The sequence below is a fragment of the Bos taurus genome, chromosome 15, assembly GCF_002263795.3.
Source record: "Bos taurus isolate L1 Dominette 01449 registration number 42190680 breed Hereford chromosome 15, ARS-UCD2.0, whole genome shotgun sequence".
Taxonomy (NCBI): domain Eukaryota; kingdom Metazoa; phylum Chordata; class Mammalia; order Artiodactyla; family Bovidae; genus Bos; species Bos taurus.
Genome location: NC_037342.1, coordinates 8370975 through 8394200, shown reverse-complemented (window position 1 = coordinate 8394200; position 23226 = coordinate 8370975). Strand labels below are relative to the sequence as shown.

At 38.1% G+C, this 23226-nt stretch overlaps 1 long non-coding RNA gene across 1 annotated transcript in view; it reads left to right on the top strand.

Moving 5' to 3' along the window:
* LOC112441562 (uncharacterized) overlaps positions 1-20786 on the top strand; it is a 33408-nt gene extending 12622 nt beyond the window's left edge. The window contains exon 3 of the long non-coding RNA XR_003029378.2: positions 20494-20786. This is a non-coding gene — a long non-coding RNA (uncharacterized lncRNA). The remainder of the gene's footprint in view (positions 1-20493) is intronic.
* The last annotated feature ends 2440 nt before the right edge of the window (positions 20787-23226 follow it).

The window sequence follows — 23226 nt, the reverse complement described above, 5'->3', positions numbered from 1 at the left end:
GGGAAATCGACAGTAACACAATAATAGTAAGGGACTTCAACATCCCACTTGCACCAATGGACAAATTAGCAAAACAGAGAATCAATAAGGAAGCACAAACCTTAAATTAAACATTATACCAAATGGACCTAATTGATATCTTCAGGACTTTCCATCAAAATGCAGAATAATACACTTTCTTTAAGTACACGTGGAACATTCTCCAGGGTAGACCACATCTTGGGCTAAAAATCAAGCCTCAGTAAATTAAAAAAAAAAAAAAGTTGAAATTGCTTCAAGTAACTTCTCTGACCACAACTCTATGAGACTAGATACCAACTACAGGAAAAAAAAAAAAAAAACTGCAAAAAAATACTCATGGAGATTACTAAATAACAAAGAGGTAACTGAAGAAATAAGAAAGGAAATCAAAAAAGTCCTAGACACAAATGACAATGAAAACAAAACAACCCAAAACATATGGGATTCAGCAAAAGCTGTTGTGAGAGAAGTTCATAGCAATACAATCATACCTCAAGAAACAGGAAAAGCATTGAATAGACAATCTAACTATTCATCTAAAGTTGCTGGAAAGATAAGAGCAAAAAAAAAAAAAACCCAAAGTGAGCAGAAAGAAAGAAATCATAAAGATCAGAGCAGAAATAAATAAAAGAAATGAAGAAAATATAGCAAAGATTAATAAAGCTAAAAGCTGGATCTTTGAGAAGATAAACAAAACTGAGAAACCACTAGCCAGACTCACCCGGAAAAAAAGAGAGAGAAAAATCAAATCAACAATATTAGAAATGAGAAAGGAGAGGTTACAACAGACAACACAGAAATACAAAGGATCATATGATAATATAAGCAACTATATGCTAATAAAATGGACAGCCTAGAAGAAATGGACAGATTCTTAGAAAAGTTCAACCTCCCAAGACTGAACCAGGCAGAAATAGAAAGTATGAACAACCAAATTACAAACACTGAAATCGAAACAGTGATCAAAAATCTCTCCCCCCATCAAAAAAAAAAAAAAAAAAGCCCAGGGCCAGATGGCTTCACAGAGGAATTCTGTCAAACATTTAGAGAAGAGCTAACGCCTCAGATCAGATCAGATCAGTCGCTCAGTCGTGTCCGACTCTTTGCGACCCCATGAATCGCAGCACGCCAGGCCTCCCTGTCCATCACCAACTGCCAGAGTTCACTCAGACTCACGTCCATCGAGTCAGTGATGCCATCCAGCCATCTCATCCTCTGTCGTCCCCTTCTCCTCCTGCCCCCAATCCCTCCCTGCATCAGAGTCTTTTCCAATGAGTCAACTCTTCGCATGAGGTGGCCAAAGTACTGGAGTTTCAGCTTTAGCATCAATCCTTCCAAAGAAATCCCAGGGCTGATCTCCTTCAGAATGGACTGGTTGGATCTCCTTGAAGTCCAAGGGGCTCTCAAGAGTCTTCTCCAACACCACAGTTCAAAAGCATCAATTCTTCGGCGATCAGCTTCTTCACAGTCCAACACTCACATTCATACATGACCACAGGAAAAACCATAGCCTTGACTAGACGAACCTTTGTTGGCAAAGTAATGTCTCTGCTTTTGAATATGCTATCTAGGTTGGTCATAACTTTCCTTCCAAGGGGTAAGCATCTTTTAATTTCATGGCTGCAATCACCATCTGCAGTGATTTTGGAGCCCAGAAAAATAAAGTCTGACACTGTTTCCACTGTTTCCCCATTTATTTCCCATGAAGTGATGGGACGAGATGCCATGATCTTCGTTTTCTGAATGTTGAGCTTTAGCCAACTTTTTCACTCCCCACTTTTACTTTCATCAAGAGGCTTTTTAATTCCTCTTCACTTTCTGCCATAAGGGTGGTGTCATCTGAGGTTATTGATATTTCTCCCGGCAATCTTGATTCCAGCTTGTGTTTCTTCCAGTCCAGCGTTTCTCAAGATGTACTCTGCATATAAGTTAAATAAACAGGGTGACAATATACAGCCTTGACGAACTCCTTTTCCTATTTGGAACCAGTCTGTTGTTCCATGTCCAGTTCTAACTGTTGCTTCCTGACCTGCATACAAATTTCTCAAGAGGCAGATCAGGTGGTCTGGTATTCCCATCTCTTTCAGAATTTTCCACAGTTTGTTGTGATCCACACAGTCAAAGGCTTTGGCATAGTCAATAACGCAGAAATAGATGTTTTTCTGGAACTCTCTTGCTTTTTCCATGATCCAGCGGATGTTGGCAATTTGATCTCTGGTTCCTCTGCCTTTTCTAAAACCAGCTTGAACATCAGGAAGTTCACGGTTCACATATTGCTGAAGCTTGGCTTGGAGAATTTTGAGCATTACTTTACTAGCGTGTAAGATGAGTGCAATTGTGCAGTAGTTTGAGGATTCTTTGGCATTGCTTTTCTTTGGGATTGGAATGAAAACTGACCTTTTCCAGTCCTGTGGAAACTGCTGAGTTTTCCAAATTTGCTGGCATATTGAGTGCAGCACTTTCACAGCATCATCTTTCAGGATTTGGAATAGCTCAACTGAAATTCCATCACCTCCACTAGCTTTGTTCGTAGTGATGCTTTCTAAGGCCCACTTGACTTCACATTCCAGGATCTGGCTCTAGGTCAGTGATCACACCATTGTGATTATCTGGGTCATGAAGATCTTTTTTGTACAGTTCTTCTGTGTATTCTTGCCACCTCTTCTTAATATCTTCTGCTTCTGTTAGGTCCATACAATTTCTGTCCTTTATCAAGCCCATCTTTGCATGAAATGTTCCTTTGGTATTTCTAATTTTCTTGAAGAGATCCCTAGTCTTTCCCATTCTGTTGTTTTCCTCTATTTCTTTGCATTGATCGCGGAGGAAGGCTTTCTTATCTCATCTTGCTATTCTTTAGAACTCTGCATTCAGATGTTTATATCTTTCCTTTTCTCCTTTGCTTTTCACTTCTCTTCTTTTCACAGATATTTGTAAGGCTTCCCCAGACAGCCATTTTGCTTTTTTGCATTTCTTTTCCATGGGGATGGTCTTGATCCCTGTCTCCTGTACAATGTCATGAGCCTCATTCCATAGTTCATCAGGCACTCTCTCTATCAGAGCTAGGCCCTTAAATCTATTTCTCACTTCCACTGTATAATCATAAGGGATTTGATTTAGGTCATACCTGAATGGTCTAGTGGTTTTCCCTACTTTCTTCAATTTAAGTCTGAATTTGGCAATAAGGAGTTCGTGGTCTGAGCCACAGTCAGCTCCTGGTCTTGTTTTTGCTGACTGTATAGAGCTTCTCCTATATCCTTCTAAAACTCTTCCCAAAAATTGCAGAGGAAGGAACACTTCCAAACTCATTCTATGAGGCCACAATCACCCTGATACTAAAATCAGGCAAACACAACACACACACACACACACACACACACACACACACACTACAGGCCAATATTACTGATGAACATACATGCAAAAATCCTTAACAAAATTCTAGCAAAACAACACATTTAAAAGCTCATACATCATGATCAAGTCAGGTTTATTCCAGGGATGCAAGGATTCTTCAATATATGCAAATCAATCAATGTGATACACCATATTAACAAACTGAGAGATAAAAATCATATGATAATCTCAATAGATGCAGAAAAAGCCTTCAAGAAAATTCATCACCCATTGATGATTAAAACTCTTCAAAAAATGGCCATAGAAATAATTTACAAGAACATAGATAAAGCCATATATGAAAAGCCCACAGCAAGCTTTATTCTCAATGGTGAAAAACTGAAAGCATTCCCTCTAAGATCAGGAACAAGACAAGGGTGTCCACTCTCACCACTATTATTCAACATAGTTTTGGAAGTCCTAGCAATGGCAATCAGAGAAGAACAAGAAATAAAAGGAATCAGGTCAGAAAAGAAGTAACTCACTCACTGCTTGCAGATGACATGGTACTATACATAGAAAACCCAAAAGAAACTATCAGAAAATTACTAGAGCTAATCAGTGAATACAAGGTCAATATACAAAATTCACTTACATTCCTATAACTAACAATGAAAAATCAGAAATAGAAATTAAGGAATAAGTCCCATTCACCATTGCAACAACAAGAATAAAATATCTAGGAATAAACCTACCTTTGGACTGTGAAGAAAGCTGAGCGCTGAAGAATTGATGCTTTTGAACTGTGGTATTGGAGAAGACTCTTGAGAGTCCCTTGGACTGCAAGGAGATCCAGCTAGTGCATTCTAAAGGAGATCAATCCTGGGTGTTCTTTGGAAGGACTGATGCTAAAGCTGAAACTCCAGTACTTTGGCTACCTCTGTGAAGAGTTGACTCATTGGAAAAGACTCTCATGCTGGGATGGATTGGGGGCAGGAGAAGGGAAAGACAGAGCATGAGATGGCTGGATGGCATCACCGACTCGATGGACATGAGTTTGAATGAACTCCAGGAGTTGGTGATGGACAGGGAGGCCTGGCGTGCTGCAACTCATGGAGTCACAAGGAGTTGGACACAACTGAGTGACTGAACTGAAGGAGACAAAATAACTGTATATGGAAAATTATAAGACTGATGAAAGAAATCAAAGATAACATAACAGATGGAGAGATGTTTTATGTTACTGAGTAGGAAGAATCAATATTATGAAAATGACTATACTACCAAATGCAGTCTACAGATTCAATGCAATACTTATCAAATTACCAATGACACTTTTCACAGAACTAGAACAAAAAATTTCACAATTCATAGGGAAAAATGAAAGAACACAAATAGCTAATGCAGTCTTGAGAAAGAAGAATGAAGCTGGAGGAATCAGCTTTCCTGACTTCAAATTATACTACAAAGCTACAGTCATCAAGAGAGTATGGTACTAGCACAGAAACAGAACTATAGACCAATGGAACAAGATAGAGAACCCAGAGATAAAACCACGCACCTATAGGTACCTTATTTTTGACAAAGGAGGCAAAAATATACAATGGGGCAAAGACAGCCTCTTCAATAAGTGGTGCTGGGAAAACTGGACAGCTATGTGCATGAGAATGAAGTTGGAACACTTCCTAATGCCATAAAATGATAAACTCAAAATGGATTAAAGACATAAAGATTCTGTAAGACCAGAATCCATGACTTTTAAAGGAAAACATAGGCAGAACATTCTTTGACATAGATTCCAGCAACATCTTCTATGATCCACCTCCTAGAGTAATGGAAATAAAAACAAAAATAAACAAATGGGGCCTCAGTTCAGTTCAGTTCAGTCGCTCAGTCGTGTCCGACTCTTTGCAACCCCATGAATCGCAGCACGCCAGGCCTAATTAAACTTAAAAGTTTTTGCACAGCAAAGGAAACTACAAACAAGGTGAAAAGACTATGCTCAGAATGGGAGAAAATAATAGCAAAAGAAACAACTAACAAAGAATTAATTTCCAAAATATACAAGCAGCTCATACAACTCAATACCAGGAAAACAAACAACACAATCAAAAATTGGGGAAAAGACCTAAAAAGACATTTCTCCAAAGAAGACATACAGATGGCTGCTGCTGCTGCTGCTAAGTCGCTTCAGGCGTGTACGACTCTGTGTGATCCCATAGACGGCAGCCCACCAGGCTCCCCCATCCCTAGTATTCTCCAGGCAAGGACACTGGAGTGGGTTGCCATTTCCTTCTCCAATGCATGAAAGTGAAAAGTGAAAGTGAAGTCGCTCAGTCATGTCTGACTCTTCGCAACCCCATGGACTGCAGCCCATCAGGTTCCTCCGTCCATGGGATTTCCCAGGCAAGAGTACTAGAGTGGGGTGCCATTGCCTTCTCCGATACAGATGGCTAACAAGTACATAAAAGATGCTCAACATCACTCATTATTAGAGAAATGCAAATCAAAGCTACAATGAGATACCACCTAACACCATCAGAATAGCCATTATCAAAAAGTCTACAACTAATAAATGCTGGAGAGGGTGTAAAGAAAAGGGAACACTCTTGCATTGCTGATGGGAATGTAAACTGAAACAGCCACTATGGAAGACAGTATGGAGATTCCTTGAAAAGCTAGGAATAAAACCACCCTATGACCCAGCAATCCCACTCCTAGGCATATGCCCTGTGGAAACCAAAATTGAAAGAGATACATGTAACGAAATGTTCATTCAGCACTATTTACAATAGCCTGAGCATGGAAGCAACCTGGATGTCCATCAATAGATGAATGGATAAAGAAGCTGTGGTACATATATACAAGGAATACTACTCCGTCACAAAAAGGAACGCATGTGAGTCAGTTCTAACGAGGTGGATGAACCTAGAGCCTATTATACAAATAAAATGAATCAGAAAGAGAAATATTAATATCATATAATGACACACATACATGGACTATAAAAAAATGGCACTGATGAATTTATATTTCAGGGCAGTAATGGAGAAACAGATATAGACAACAGACTTATGGACACAGGGAGAGGAGAGAGAGCGTGAGATGTATAGAGAGGGCAACATGGAAACTTACAATATCATATGTAAAATAGATAGCCAATGAGAATTTGCCGTGTAACTCAGGGAATTCAAAGGGGGCTCTGTGACAAGCTGAAGGGTGGTATGAGGAAGGAGATGGGAGGGAAGTTCAGGAGGGAGGGGACATGGGTGTACCTATGGCTGATTCTTTTTGACGTATGACAGAAAACCACAAAAATCTGTAACAATTATCCTTCAATTAAAAATTTTAAAAATCTCCTGCAAATTAGAGGAAAGAATCAACAGAGTGAAATCTGCACATTAATGTGAAAGAATCAATACAGTGAAATGCCAGGCTATAAAATGGGAGAGATTAATTGCAAATCATATACCCAATATGGGTTATTATCCAAAACTATATATAAGGAACTCTTACAGCTTGACAGCATGAAACCAAGTAATTCAATTTTAAAAGAAGCAAATGATTTGAAAATATAACTTCTTCAAAGAACAAACTGTTGGAAATTTTTAAAGAGATGGGAATACCAGACCACCTGATATGCTTCCTGAGAAATCTGTATGCAGGTCAAGAAGAAACACTTAGAACTGGACATGGGAAAACAGACTGGTTCCAATTTTGGAAAGGAGTACATCAAGGGTGTACATTGTCACCCTGCTTTTTTAACTTCTATGCAGAGTGCATCATGCAAAATGCCAGGCTGGGTGAAGCACAAGCTGGAATCAAAATTTCTAGGAGAAATATCAATAACCTCAGATATGCAGATGACACCACCTTTATGGCAGAAAGTGAAGAGGAACTGAAGAGCTTCTTGATAAAAGTGAAAGAAGAGAGTAAAAAAAAAAAAAAAAAAAACTAGCTTAAAATGCAACATTCAAAAAACAAAGATCATGGCATCTGGGCTCATCCCTTCATTGTATATAGATGAGGAAACAATGGAAACAGTGACAGACTTTATTTTTTTGTACTCCAAAATCACTGTAGATGGTGACTGTAGCCATGAAATTAAAAGACGCTTGCTCCTTGGAAGAAAATCTATGACCATCCTAGATAGCATATTAAAAAGCAGAGACATTACTTTGCCAACAAAGTTCTGTCTAGTCAAAGCTATGGTTTTTCCAGTAGTCATGTACGGATGTGAGAGTTGGACCATAAAGAAAGCTGTGTTGAAGAATTGATGCTTTTGAACTTTGGTGTTGGAGAAGACTCTTGGACTTCAAGGAGATCAATCCAGTCAATGCTAAAGGAAAACAGTCCTGAATATTCATTGAAAGGACTGATGCTGAAACTCCAATACTTTGGCCACCTGATGTGAAGAACTGACTCAATGGAAAAGACCCTGATTCTGGGGAAGATTGAAGGCAGGAGGAGAAGGGGATGACAGAGGATGAGATGGTTAGAAAGCATCACCGACTTGATGAACATGAGTTTAAGCAAGCTCTGGGAGTTGGTGATGGATAGGGAAGCCTGGAATGCTGAAGTCCATGGGGGCCCTGAACTGAACTGATGCTTTGATTTGGCTTTCAGGTGCCTAACCTGTACTGTTCATCAGTGAATTATGCAACATCCCTGATCTTGAGTTCTCCATCTGATGATGCACCACTCACCAAATCATAAATGGACTAAATCAAATCTACTTGGTCTTTGTCAGAGGTCACATTCTATTCTCCTCCTCCATTCTATTCCCAACTTAGGTATTCTTTTCTACCTGCAGAGGCTAGATATCTGCCTCTATTCTTGACCCAGTTTTATTGCACATACAATCTATATCCTATTTCCTCCAATGCAAATCTTTATTCTTAATTTTCCTAGAAACATACTTCCCTGTGGCTCAGACAGTAAAGAAACTGCCTGCAATGGGAGAGATCCAGGTTCAGTTCCTGGGTTGGGAAGATGCCTGGAGAAGGGCATGGCTACCCACTCCAGTATTTTTGCCTGGAGAATCCCCAGGGACAAAGGAGCCTGGCAGGGTAGAGTCCATGGGGTCATAAAGAGTCAGACACGATGGAGTGACTAATACTTCACTTCATTTCATGAGGAGATCAGAGAATTTATAGGCCATGATATTTTGAATTATTATAGTCAGTAACTGAAGAAACTTTTGTTTCAGATGAGTTTTTCAAGGATAAGAGCAGAGCGAGAAGGCTAGAATGCCTTGAGGATTTCCTAATATTTAACATATTAAATATTTAACTATTTATTAAGTTATAGAATTATATATATTTTAATATTAAAATTGAAATCTTCTTTAGGACATTTAAAGTCCTTTACAACCTAGAGATGCTATGATTTTCTGAGTTACTGAAAATTACTTTTGCCCTTGAGGAGAAAGAATTGATCAAACAAATGAACCATACCAATAGTTTAGTTGACTTAATGACTTATTTTGATTATTATACAGCTGAAAGTTGCTGTTTCACTAAATCACAGCAAAGTAAAACTCATCCTGTGATAGTGGCAAAATTAATGGCATTAATCCAGGGACAGTGGATAACTTCATTTTTTCCATTACAAAAATAAAAAATATTCTTATTGAAACAAAAAACAGAAGTGTAGAATATTATGAAGGCGATAATAAAAATCATCCATAATTTCCCTGACAGAAGAAAACCTCTTAATTCTATTAGCCATTGTTCTTTAATGATATAATCCAAAGAAATACTTATCTAACACATCCACAATCAGAAAAGATAAATATATGTTATATATTAGTAAAGAATCCACCTGCAATGAGGGAGAACTTTTCCAATCCTGTGGTCACTGCTGAGTTTTCCAAATTTCCTGGTATACTGAGTGTAGCACTTTCACAACATCATCTTTTAGGATTTGAAATAGCTCAACTGGAATTCATCACCTCCACTAGCTTTGTTCATAGTGATGCTCCCTAAGGCCCACTTGACTTCACATTCCAGGGTGTCTGGCTCTAGATGAGTGATCACACCATCATGCTTATCTGGGTCACTAAGAGCTTTTTTGTATAGTTCTTTTATGTATTCCTGCCACCTCTTCTTAATATCTTCTGCTGCTTCTAGGTCCATCCTGTTTCTGTCCTTTATTGTCTTCTCATCTGTTAGAGAGAATTCTACCCAGCTGTGATTGTAACTCTCCAGCTTGAAGGAGGGGACTGTGAAGTGCGAATATTACGTTTATTGTTTTCTAGGGTTTTTGTGTGGATTAAATAAGGTTACACATGTGAAGCTCTTAGCTATTATTATTGGTGGAGGTAATATAGGCCAGTATTAAGCACAGGAACCTTAAATCAGACCACCAGCATTCAAATCTCATGTATAAGAAATACAAGCTGTTTGTCATAGAAACTCTCTTTGCTTTCTTGTTATCACGACTGTAAGATGTATTGGAATTTATTAAATCTTACTGGAATATCAAACTGGACAATTTGTAATAAGATGGGTGTAAATTCCCCAAACAACCTTAAAATGTAAGTAATATTCTTTTCTCCATTTTACAGATTAGAAAACTGAGGTATCGAGAGGTGTGCTAACTTTCTGAAGATCACAAATTTCATAAGTGGTAGAACTTGTATTGACTCAGGATTCTCCGTAATATTTACTACCATATATAACATTATATGTTTTCTTTATCTCTCCCTGCCCACTAGAATATGTGTCACATGAGAACAGTGATTTGTTGTATTTGTTGTTGTTGTTAGCTTGTTCACTAACAACTAAGAACTAACAACTCAGTCCTTTGAACATAGCATGGCACATAAGAGGCATTGAATAAATATTTGTTGAGTGAAAATAAAACACACAGAGAGTCAAGGAAGAATAACCATATTTATATATAATCTCACTTTGTGATGACCGCGATGTTGATAAATAGGATAGGTATTATTTTGCCTGCATTTGTTATTTTAAAAAAATGTTAAACAGGTGAAATTAGTTTATTGTTTACTACTAAGAGTACTATTGGCCTTTGTTTACCCAGGTCATAGCTGTATTCTATACTTTTAACTTGGGTCAGAGTTCAAAAGAAAGAAGCCAAGAAAGTGTTAAAAGGAGGAGATAGGTTCATGACAAAATCTTTGTGAGATCAGTGTGCTCTGTGGGTCAGAGCCTGAAGCCTTAAAGGCTGCTGTGGAACAGGCATAGTAGGAAATAATGTGTCATGGGAAATAATAGGAAATATAGGAAATAATGTGAATAATGTTGTGTCACCACAACGGTTGTAGCAGACTGAAGATGTCAGCATAGCTCTCTCACTAATCTGAAAGTACTTAAAGATATAGGGTCAACTCTAAGGCAAAATTACTTAGTCAAGTTTTCTCTCTTTCCAGAAATCATGAATAAAACCTTAATTTGAAACCCATGGGAACAAGATAAAAATGAGTCTACTTCAAGTTTCCCAGAGAGCGACAGAGTTATAATCACTAGTTAAACATTCAAAGACTTCAAAGCCGCATTTAGAGAAATAAGTGGTTAAATATAACCTGGTCATTGTACTTGGAACTTCACAGAGTTTTGTAAATCTCAATTAATTAGTGTTTATAAGCTACCATGAGATCATTGGATAAATAGTAGATAATAATAATTAAGCATTATTATATTTAAACTCTCATGAAAATTGCTAAAATGAAAAAGAATGTCAAATGTCAAAGCCTATAAAAATAATATTTAAATGTGCATAACTTCTTTAGTTTGAGCCCTGGAAGATGTTTGAAAGTGGTTACTTGCGATGAAATCCTGAAATGTTTTTGTGGATAGTGAAATAGAAGCACAGAAATATAGAGCACAGCAAACAGAGAACTAAGGTCGGTGACCTAAAGGAGTGGGATGGGGGAAGCAGTGGGAGGTTCACGAGGGAGGGGATATACGTAAACTTATTGCTAATTCACTTTGTTGTACAGCAGAAATCAACACAACATTGTAAAGCAACTATACCCCAATAAAAAAGAAAAGTATTTTCCCTGATACCAGTCTTTAGCTAACACACAATTGCACTCATCTCACACACTAGCAAAGTAATACTCAAAATTCTCCAAGCTAGGCTTCAATAGTACTTGAACTATGAACTTCCAGATGTTCAAGTTGGATTTAGAAAAGGCAGAGGAATCAGAAATCAAATTGCCAACAACCACTGGATCATTGAAAAAGCAAGAGAGTTCCAGAAAAAACATCTACTTCTGCCTTAATGACTGTGCCAAAGCCTTTGACCATGTGGATCACAACAAACTGTGGAAAATTCTTCAAGAAATGGGAATGCCAGACCACCTTACCTGCCTCCTGAGAAATCTGTATGCAGGTCAAGAAGCAACAATTAGAACTGGACATGGAACACCAGACTGGTTCCAAATTCGAAAAGGAGTATGTCAAAGTTGTATATTGTTACCCTGCTTTTTTAACTTCTATGCAGAGTACATCATGCAAAATGTGGGGCTGGATGAAGCACAAGCTAGAATCAAGATTGTCAGGAGAAATATCAATAACCTCAGATATGCAGATGACACCATCCTAATGGCAGAAAGTGAAGAGGAACTAAAGAGCCTCTAGATGAAAGTGAAAGAAGAAAGTGAAAAAGCTGCCTTAAAACTCAATATTCGATCCTCTCCTAGCTGTGAGCTTTGTACCAGTTACATAGCCTCTGAACTATAGTTTCTTCACCGAAAATAGAGATGCCACTACCTACCTCCTTGATAACCATGTATATATGCATTTTGATGTTGGACTACATGCTTTCTTGGTTAGAGATGAAGCCCTGGGCCTTTGTAGTGGGAGCACTGACTCCAAGACCCTAGACTACCAGAGAACTAACCCTATGGACTATCAAATAGTGAGAATTCACACAAAGGAAACCACTTGAATACAAGACCCAACATCACCCAACCACCAGTAGTGCCCTGAGGAGGATGCCTCATCTAAACAAGTGAAAGTGAAGTCACTTAGTCGTGTCTGACTCTTTGCAACCCCATGGACTGTAGCCTACCATGCTCCTCCATCCATGGGATTTTCCAGGCAAGAGTACTGGAGTGGGGTGCCATTTCCTTTTCCAGAGGATCTTCCCAACCCAGGGATTGAACCTGGGTCTCCTGCATTGTAGTCAGATGCTTTACCATCTGAGCCACCAGGGAAGTCACAACAGCAAACAAAACAAAAATACAAAGCCAATCATCAGCAGGTAGGATTACCACCTCACTCAGTCTTGCCCAACAGAGGAAAAAGAAACAAACAAACAAAAACTTGGCACAAATCTCACCCTATACAAGCTTGCACAAACCACTGGACCAAACTTAGGAGGGCAGAAACCAAAGAGAAGAAAGAATTCAGTCTTGAAATCTGGGGAAAGAAGACCTCAAACACAATAAATTAAAGAAAAATAATGAAAAGGCAGAGAAATACTACACAAATGAAGAAACAAACCAGAAACACAGAAGTCCAAATAAATCAAGAGGAAATAGGAAAACTACCCCAAAAAGAATTCAGAATGATGGTAAAAATGATCATAAACCTTGAAAACAAAATGGAGAAAATGCAAGAATCAGTTAACAAAGACCTAGAAGAATTAAAGAATAAACATACAAACAACACATTTACTGAAATTAAAAATACTTTAGAAGGAATCAATAGCAGAATATCTGAAGCAGAAAAACGAATCTGTGAGCTTGAAGATAAAATGGTGGAAATAAGTTCTGATGAGCAGAATAAAGTAAAAACAATGAAAAGAACTGACAACAGTCTCAGAGACCTCTGGGACCATATCAAATGCACGAACATTCAAATTATAGGGGTTCCAGAAGAAGAAGCAAAAAAGAAAGGGTATGAGAAGATTTTCAGAGATTATAATTGAAAATTTCCCCAAACATGGAAAAGGAAATAGCCAATCAAGTCCAAGAGGCAGAAAGAGTCCCATACAGGATAAACCCAAGGAGAAACACAACAAGACATGTACTAATAAAACTAACAAAGACTAAACACAAAGAAAGAATATTAAAAGCAGCAAGGGAGAAGCAACAAGTAACATACAAGGGAAACCCCATACGCTTAACAGCTTATCTTTCAGCAGAAACTCTGCAGGCCAGAAGAGAATGGCAGGATATAACTAAAGTACTGAAAGAGAAAAATCTGCAACCAAGATTACTGTACCCAGCAAGGACCTCATTCAAAACTGATGGAGAAATTAAAAGATTCTCAGACAAGCAAAAGTTGAGAGAATTCAGTAACACCAAAGCACCTTTACAACAAATATTAATGGGACTTATATAGTCAAGAAACACAAAAGAAGAAAAAAGATCTACAAAATTAACTCCAAACAATTGAAAAAATGGCAATAGGAACATGTATATCAATAATTACTTTAAATGCACATGGATTAAATGCTCCAACCAAAAGACACAGACTGGCTGAATGGATACAAAAACAGGACCCATATGCTGTTTGCAAGAGACCCAGTTCAAACCTAAAGACACACATAGACTGAAAGTGAGAGGTTGGAAAAATATATTCCATGCAAATGGGAAGCAAAAGAAAGCTGGAGTAGCAATCCTCGTATCAGACAAAATAAACCTTAAAATAAAGAAGATTACGAGAGATAAGGAAGGACACTACATAATGATCAAGGGATCAATCCAAGATGAAGACGTAACAATTGTAAATATCTATGCACCTAATATAGTAGCAACTCAATATATAAGACAAACACTAACAGACATAAAAGGAGAAATTCACAGTAACACAACAATAGTAGGAGATTTTAATGCCCTGCTCACACCAATGGACAGATAATTGAAACAAAAAATTAATTAGTAAACACCAGAGGAGATGGATCGCATGGATATATTCCAGACATTCCATCCAAATGCAGAAGAATACACCTTCTTCTGAAATGCATATGGAACATTCTCCAGGATAGACCACATCTTGTGTCACAAATCAAGCCTCAATAAACTTAAGAAAATTGAAATCATATCAAGCATCGTCTCTGACCACAACACTATGAGACTAGATATCAATTAAAAGAAAAAAACTAAGAAACACAAACACATGGTAATTAAACAACATGTTTCTCAATGACCAACAGCTTACTGAAGAAATCAAAAGAGAAATCAAAAAATTTCTAGAAACAAATGACAATGAAAACACAACTCAAAACCTATGGGATGCAGCAAAAACAGTTCTAAGAGGGAAGTTTATAGCAATACAATCCTATGTCAAGAAACAAGAAAAGCATCGAATAGACAACCTAACTTTACACCTAAAACAACTGGAAAAAGAAGAACAAAAATACCCCAAAATTAGTAGAAGGAAAGAAGTCATAAATATCTGAGCAGAAATAAATGAAAAAGAAATGAAGGAAACAATAGCAAAGATTAACAAAACTAAAAGCTGGTTCTTTGAGAAGATAAACAAAATTGACATATCGTTAGCCAGATGCATCAAGAAAAAAAGAGAGAAGAATCAAATCAATAAAATTAGAAATGAAAAAGGAGAGGTTACAACAGACAATGCAGAGATACAAAGGATTATAAGAGACTATTATGAACAACTGTATGGCAATAAAATGGATAATCTGCAAAAAATGGACAGATCCTTAGAAAAGTTCAATCTTCCAAGACTGAACCAGGAAGAAATAGAAATTATGAACAACTCAATTACAAGCACTGAAATTGAAGCTGTGATCAAAAATCTCCCAAAAAACAAAAGCCCAGGACCAGATGGCTTCAACAGGAGAATTCTATCATTTAGAGAAGAGCTAATGCCTATTCTTCTAAAACTCTTTTAAAAATGGGAAAGGAAGGAACACTTCCAAACACATTCAACGAGGCCACCAACACCCCGATTCCAAAACCAGACAAAGACAACAGAAAAAAAGAAAACTACAGGCCAATATTATTGATGAACATAGATGCAGAAATCCTCAACAAAATTTCAGCAAACAGAATTCAGCAACACATCAAAAAGCTCATATACCATGATCAAGTTGGGTTTTCTGCAGGGATGCAAGGAGTTTTCAATACACACAAATCAATCAATGTGATACACCATATTAACAAACTGAATGATAAAAACCGTACAATAATCTCAATAGATGCAGAAAAAGCCTTTGACAAAATTCAGCACCTATTTATGATTCAAACACTTCAAAAAATGGGCATAGCCAGTCAGAATGGCTGCGATCCAAAAGTCTACAAGCAATAAATGCTGGAGAGGGTGTGGAGAAAAGGGAACTCTCTTACACTGTTGGTGGGAATGCAAACTAGTACAGCCACTATGGAGAACAGTGTGGAGATTCCTTAAAAAACTGGAAATAGAACTGCCTTATGATCCAGGAATCCCACTGCTGGGCATACACACTCAGGAAACCAGAATTGAAAGAGACACGTGTACCCCAATGTTCATCACAGCACTGTTTATAATTGCCAGGACATGGAAGCAACCTAGATGCCCATCAACAGATGAATGGATAAGAAAGCTGTGGTACATATATACAATGGAGTATTACTCAGCCATTAAAAAGAATACATTTGAATCAGTTCTAATGAGGTGGATGAAACTGGAGCCTATTATATGGAGTGAAGTAAGCCAGAAAAAAAAAAAACCAATACAGTATACTAACGCATATATATGGAATTTAGAAAGATGGTAACAATAACCCTGTATACAAGACAGCAAAAGAGACATTGATGTATAGAACAGTCTTTTGGACTCTGTGGGAGAGGGAGAGGGTGCAATGATTTGGGAGAATGGCATTGAAATACGTATAATATCATACATGGAATGAGTCGCCAGTCCAGGTTTGATGCATGATATTGGATGCTTGGGGCTGGTGCACTGGGACGACCCAGAGGGATGGTATAGGGAGGGAGGAGGGAGGAGGGTTCAGGATGGGGAACACATGTATACCTGTGGCGGATTCATTTCGATATTTGGCAAAACCAATACAATATTGTAAAGTTTAAAAATAAAATAAAATTTAAAAAAAAAACTTAAAAAAAATGGGCATAGAAGGAACCTACCTCAACATAGTAAAGGCCATATATGATAAGCCTACAGCAAACATTATTCTCAATGGTGAAAAACTGCAAGCACTCCCCCTAAGATCAGGAACAAGACAAGAGTGTCCACTTTCACCACTATTATTCAAAATAGTTCTGGAAGTCCTAGCTATAGCAGTTAGAGAAGAAAAAGAAATAAAAGGATTCCAGATTGGAAAAGAAAAAGTAAAGCTCTCACTGTTTGCAGATGACATGATACTGTAAATAGAAAACCCTAAAGATAGTATCAGAAAATTACTAGAGCTAATCAGTGGATTTAGCAAAGTTGTACGATACAAAATCAATACACGGAAATCACTTGCATTTCTGTATACTAACACTGAAAAATCAGAAAGAGAAATGAAAGAGTCAATCCCATTCACCAATGCAACAAAAAGAATTAAATATCTAAATGAATCCGCCACAGGTATACATGTGTTCCCCATCCTGATTTTTATATTTGGCAAAACTAATACAATTTTGTAAAGTTTAAAAACAAAATAAAATTGTAGTTGGAAAAAAAAAAAGAATTAAATATCTAAGAATAAACTTACCTAAGGAGACAAAAGAACTGTACACAGAAAATTATAAGACACTGATGAAAGAAATCAAAGACAACATAAATAGATGGAGAGATATTCCATGTTCTTGGTAGGAAGAATCAATATTGTGAAAGTGACTATACTACCAAAAACATTCTACAGATTCAGTGTGATTCCTATCAAATTACCAGTGGCATTTTTCACAGAACTAGATCAAAAAATTTCACAATTCATATGGAAGCATAAAAAACCCTGAATATCCAAAGCAGTCTTGAGAAAGAAGAATGAAGCTGGAGGAATCAACCTTCCTGACTTCAGATTATACTACAAAGCTACAGCCATCAAGACAGTATGGTACTGGCACAAAAACAGAAATATAGACCAGTGGAACAAGATAGAAAGCCCAGAAATAAACCCATACACCTATGGGTACCTTATTTTTTGACAAAGGAGGCAAGAAGATACAATGGGACAAAGATAACCTCTTCAATAAATGGTGCTGAGAAAACGGGATAGCCCCATGTAAAAGAATGAAATTAGCACAGTTCCTAACACCATACATAAAGATAAACTCAAAATGGCTTAAAGACCTAAATGTAAGACCAGAAACTATAAAACTCTTAGAGGAATACATAGGCAGAACACTCAATGACATGAATCAAAGCAAGATTCTCTATGACCCACCTCCTAGAATAACAGAAATAAAAACGAAAGTAAACAAGTGGGCCCTGATTAAACTTAAAAGCTTTTGCACAGCAAAGGAAACTATAATCAAGGTGAAAAGACAACCCTCAGAATGCCAGAAAATAATGGCAAATGAAACAACTGACAAAGGATTAATTTCCAAAATATACGAACAGCTCATACAACTCAATACCAGAAAAACAAACAAACAAAGAAACAAAAAATCAAAAAGTGGGAAAAAGAACTAAACAAACTTTTCTCCAAAGAAGACATACAGATGGCTAACAACCACATGAAAAGATGTTCAACATCGCTCATTATTAGAGAAATGCAAATCAAAACTACAATAAGATATCACCTCACACTGGTCAGAATGGCGATCTTCAAAATGTCTACAAACAATAAATGCTGGAGATGGTGTGGAGAAAAGGGAACACTCTTGCACTGTTGGTGGGAATGTAAATTGATACAGCCCCTATGGAAGATGGTATGAAGATTCCTTTAAAAACTAAGAATAAAAGCACCATATGACCCAGCAATCCCACTCCTAGGCATATACCCTGAGGAAAGCAAAATCGAAAAATACACATGTATCCCAGTGTCCATTGCAGCACTACTTACAATAGCTAAGACATGGAAGCAACCTAGATGTCTGTCGACATATGAATGAATAAAGAAGTTTTTGTACATATAAACAATGGAATATTACTCAGCCATAAAAAGGGACACATTTGAGTCAGTTTTGATGAGGTGATGAACCTAGAGCCTATTAAAGAGAGTGAAGTGGGTCAGAAAGAACAATAAATATATTCTAATGCATATATACAGAATCTACAAGAATGGTACTAAAGAACTTATTTACAGGGCAGCAGTGGAGAAACACACATAGAGAATAGACTTATGGACATGAGGAGAAGGGAGGAGAAGGTGAGATGTACGGAACAAGTAACATGGAAACTTACATTACCATATGTAAAGTAGATAGCCAAAGGGAATTTGCTGTATGGCTCATGAAATTCAAACAGGGGCTCTGTATCAACCTAGAGGGGTGGGATGGGGAGGGAGATGGGAGGGAAGTTCTGAATTGGAGAGACTGATGATGAAGCTGAAACTCCAATACTTTGGCCACCTGATGCAAAGAACTGACTCATTGGAAAAGACCCTGATGCTGGGAAAGTTTGAGGGCAGGGGGAGAAGGGGACGACAGAGGATGAGATGGTTGGATGGCATCACCGACTCAGTGGACATGAGTTTGAGCAAGCTCCAGGAGTTGGTGATGGACAGGGAAGTCTGGCGCACTGCAGTCCATGGGGTCCCGAGCGACTGAACTGACTGACTGAGTCTTTAAACGAATCTAGGACAAAGGCTACAGAATCATAATTGAGGCAAGACCACTTACCAAACAAGACAATGAGGAAACAAGTTTGAAATTGTTGTAGGATCTAGTTGATAGCCAAAAGTATATGTTCTCTAGGCAAAAACTAGAAGGCTCCCAATTCGTCCCTCCTGCCCCTTATGTGGGAGAAGGCAATGGCACCCCACTCCAGTACTCTTGCCTGGAAAATCCCATGAACGGAGGAGCCTGGTAGGCTGCAGTCCATGGGGTCGCTAAGAGTCGGACATGACTGAGCAACTTCACTTTCACTTTTCACTTTCATGCATTGGAGGAGGAAATGGCAACCCACTCCAGTGTTCTTGCCTGGAAAATCCCAGGGACGGGGGAGCCTGGTGGGCTGCCGTCTATGGGGTCGCACAGAGTCGGACACGACTGAAGCAACTTAGCAGCAGCAGCAGCAGCAGCCCCTTATGTAAAGTAGATAATTACTGGGAACCTGCTGTATAGCACAGGAAGCTCAGCTCGGTATTCAGTGATAACTTAGGTGAGTGGGATGGTGGGCAGGTCCGAGAGGAAGGGGATATGTGTATACCTACAGTTGATTCACTTCCTTGTAGAGCAGAAACTAACACAACATTGTAAAGCAATTATGCTGCAATAATAATAAAGAAAAAACTAGTAGGCTCTTGTTCTTAAAATAGCTGCTTCTACTGCTAGAGTCAGTCACTCCAAGTTTTAGTTTAAGTCATCTGAGTTTCCAAGTTGGAAACAAATGACAGTGTCATCAGGTTTGTTTATGAGCTGAAGCTTGAAAGGTTTTCCAGTTTTGTTAAACCAAATGCAATTGTCTCAGTGTAGCTCTAAGACCAGAGAAGGCAATGGCATCCCACTCCAGTACTCTTACCTGGAAAATCCCATGGACGGAGGAGCCTGGTAGGCTGCAGTCCATGGGGTCGCAAAGAGTCAGACACGACTGAGTGACTTCACTTTCAGTTTTCACTTTCATGCATTGGAGAAGGAAATGGCAACCCACTCCAGTGTTCTTGCCTGGAGAATCCCAGGGATGGGAGAGCCTGGTGGGCTGCCGTCTATGGGGTCGCACAGAGTCAGACACGACTGAAGCGACTTAGCAGCAGCAGCAGCTCTAAGATGGTTTATAGATTGAATAGTGAGGGTATACCCGCCACACTATTTCCTAGTCCTTCAAAAAAATCCTCATCACACATAAGCTTTTGTCCCTGCATCACTTAGGAAATAAAGAAACTCCTCTATTTTCAAACAGATGAAATACCAAGAAGCATATGAAAGTCGTTTTTGTTAGTCCAGAGAGGCTTATACAAATAATAGCCAACACTGTGTTCCAGGAGGGATCAGGAATCTTTGTTCCTACCTGAAAATTGGTGAGTTGAAAGTTTATCAAAGAAGGAAGCATTGAGCAGTAGGTGAACATATTGATCCTCTGTCAATGCTTTTCCCTTGGGTCCTTCCAGGTGAGCCACTTGCTGGGTGCATCGGTCAGCCACTACCCTGTTGCCTGAATAAGCAGCATCAAAGAACTTTCTGGCTGTACCAGAGTGCAGATAAGAATCCAAGGATGAGAGTGAGAGGATCAACTCTTTTAAAAAACCTCTGGCACTGTGTTTTTTTCTCCTGCTGCTCTTGAAAACAAAAACTCATCTGATTCACACAAGAAGAGTTGGTGTAGACTGCCATTAGCTACTAAAATGTACGGTATTTTGGAAATATTTTTGAAAAACTGATAAATAAAAGATGAAATAACCAAGATTAGTATCAAATGTCCACTTCTTATTTAAAGATAAGTTATATTCATGAAGATTTTAGAAATATTTAAAAATATTGAAACTAACACATCTGTTATTTGTTGTTGCATATAAATTTGCAGACACTGTCCAGTCTCCACAGACAACATGGGGTCAGTGTATTCCCCCCAAATGATTTTGAAAATAGTGCTTATTTTAAACACATGTAGCATTTTTTAATTCTCCAGTGCCTGTTTTTTTTTTTTTAACACCAAAAACATTGTCCCATCTTCACAGTAAAAATCCACAAGGCTATTTTAAGTCCTAGGCTATTTTTGAGAAGCCTCTTAATTATGTGGTTAAAATTTTTTATTGCTTACAGAATATTTCTAAGTTATGGTCATTTTTTCTTGGTCAGACCTCAAGATATATAATACAGGAATTTGCTTCCCTAAAACCATATACTTACAATTTATCTTGGTTATCTTATTTAATAAGGTTTCCCATAAAATCTAACACATTTTTCTTTACAATCAACATTGTAAGCCCACGGCAGAAAGTTGTACTTTTTTTCTCCTCAGTCCAATCTAATACTAGTGTTCTTCTCAATTATTTTCTTCACAAAACTTCTATCAATGATTTTGTAGTTTTTATTTTTAACTTCCTCATTTCTTGAGGGGCTATCTTGATGCTTCTGATACTTGTTAGGAAACTCTATAAGGCAAGAAAACTTATGATGAAATTATACATAATCAATTGCTAAATTTGAAAATGTGCCTTCATAATTAGGCTTTAGAAATTCTAGGATTTAAGGGAGAACAATCCACTGGGTTGCTTGTTTGTCTCCATGAGCAGACAAAATATGTCAGGTGTATACACTTAGCTTTTTGACCAGACAGCTTAATCTCTACTGTGTGTGTGTGTGTGTGTGTGTGTGTGTGTGTGTGTATTAGTTGTTCAGTCGTGTCTGACTCTTTGTGACCTCATGAACTGTAGCTAGCCAGGCTCCTCTGTCCATGGAATTCTCTAGGCAAGAATACTGGTATGGGCTGCTGTTCCCTTCTCCAGGGGATCTTCCCAACCCAGGGATGGAACCCACATTTCCTGCAGGCAGATTCTTTACCATCTAAACCACCAGGGAAGCCCCTATTACTATGACCTCTATTACTGCCTTGGTTCTCCTGGGCTTCCTCTGTCATCAGACCTGTATGGAGCTACCCCTTAACAGAAAGGCTGCTTTCTTCACCTGGTTCTGCCCTTTCCCCATGTCATTTTGACTCAACTCTTTCTGACACCTCACCTAGATATGTCATAGGAATATATATGGGAAAATGGGACAATGCAACTGTATTTTTAAAAGCACATTGTACTGCATTTTAAAGGTTTTTTTCTGATAGTGGTGTTTTTCAAATTTATTTTGAAATGATACCAACAGTAAAATTTTATAATTATTTTTTAGATTGTTACTTTCAACGAGGAAAAAAGAGTTACAGCAAAAATTTGTACATTTTTGTATTTTGTTTTTACAATGCTTACCAGAAGCAGAAGATATTAAGATGAAGTGGCAAGAATACAGAGAAGAACTATACAAAAAAGATCTTAATAACTCAGATAACCATGATGGTGTGATCACTCACCTAGAGCCAGATGTCCTGGAATGCAAAGTCACGTGAGCCTTAGGAAGCATCACTACGAAAATCCCTAGTGGAGGTGATAGAATTCCAGTTGAGCTATTTCAAATCCTAAAAGATGATGCTGTGAAAGTGCTGCACTCAGCATGCCAGCAAATTTGGAATACTCAGCAGGGGTCACAGGACTGGAAAAGGTCCATTTTCATTCAAATCCCAAAGAAAGGCAATGCCAAAGAATGTTCAAACTACCACACAATTGCACTCATCTCACACGCTAGCAAAGTAATGCTTAAAATTCTCCAAGCTAGGCTTCAACAGTATGTGAACTGAGAAATTCCTGATGTTCAAGCTGGACTTAGAAAAGGCAGAGGAACCAGAGATCAAATTGCCAACATCCATTGTATCATTTAAAAAGCAGGAGAGTTCCAGAAAAACATCTGCTTCTGCTTTATTGACTGCGCTAAAGCCTTTGACTATGTGGATCAAAACAAACTGTGGACAATTCTTCAAGAAATGGGAATACCAGACCACCTGATCTGCCTCCTGAGAAACCTGTATGCAGGTCAAGAAGCAACAGTTAGAACTGGACATGGAACACCAGACTGGTTCCAAATTGAGAAAGGAGTATGTCACGGTTGTATATCACCACCTTGCTTATTTAACTTATGTGCAGAGTACATCATGTGAAATGCTGGGCTGGATGAAGCACAAGCTGTAATCAAGATTCCTGAGAGAAATATAAATAATGTCAGATACACAGATGATACCACCTTTATGGCAGAAAACAAACAAGAATTAAAGAGCCTCTTGATGAAAGTAAAAAAGGAAAGTG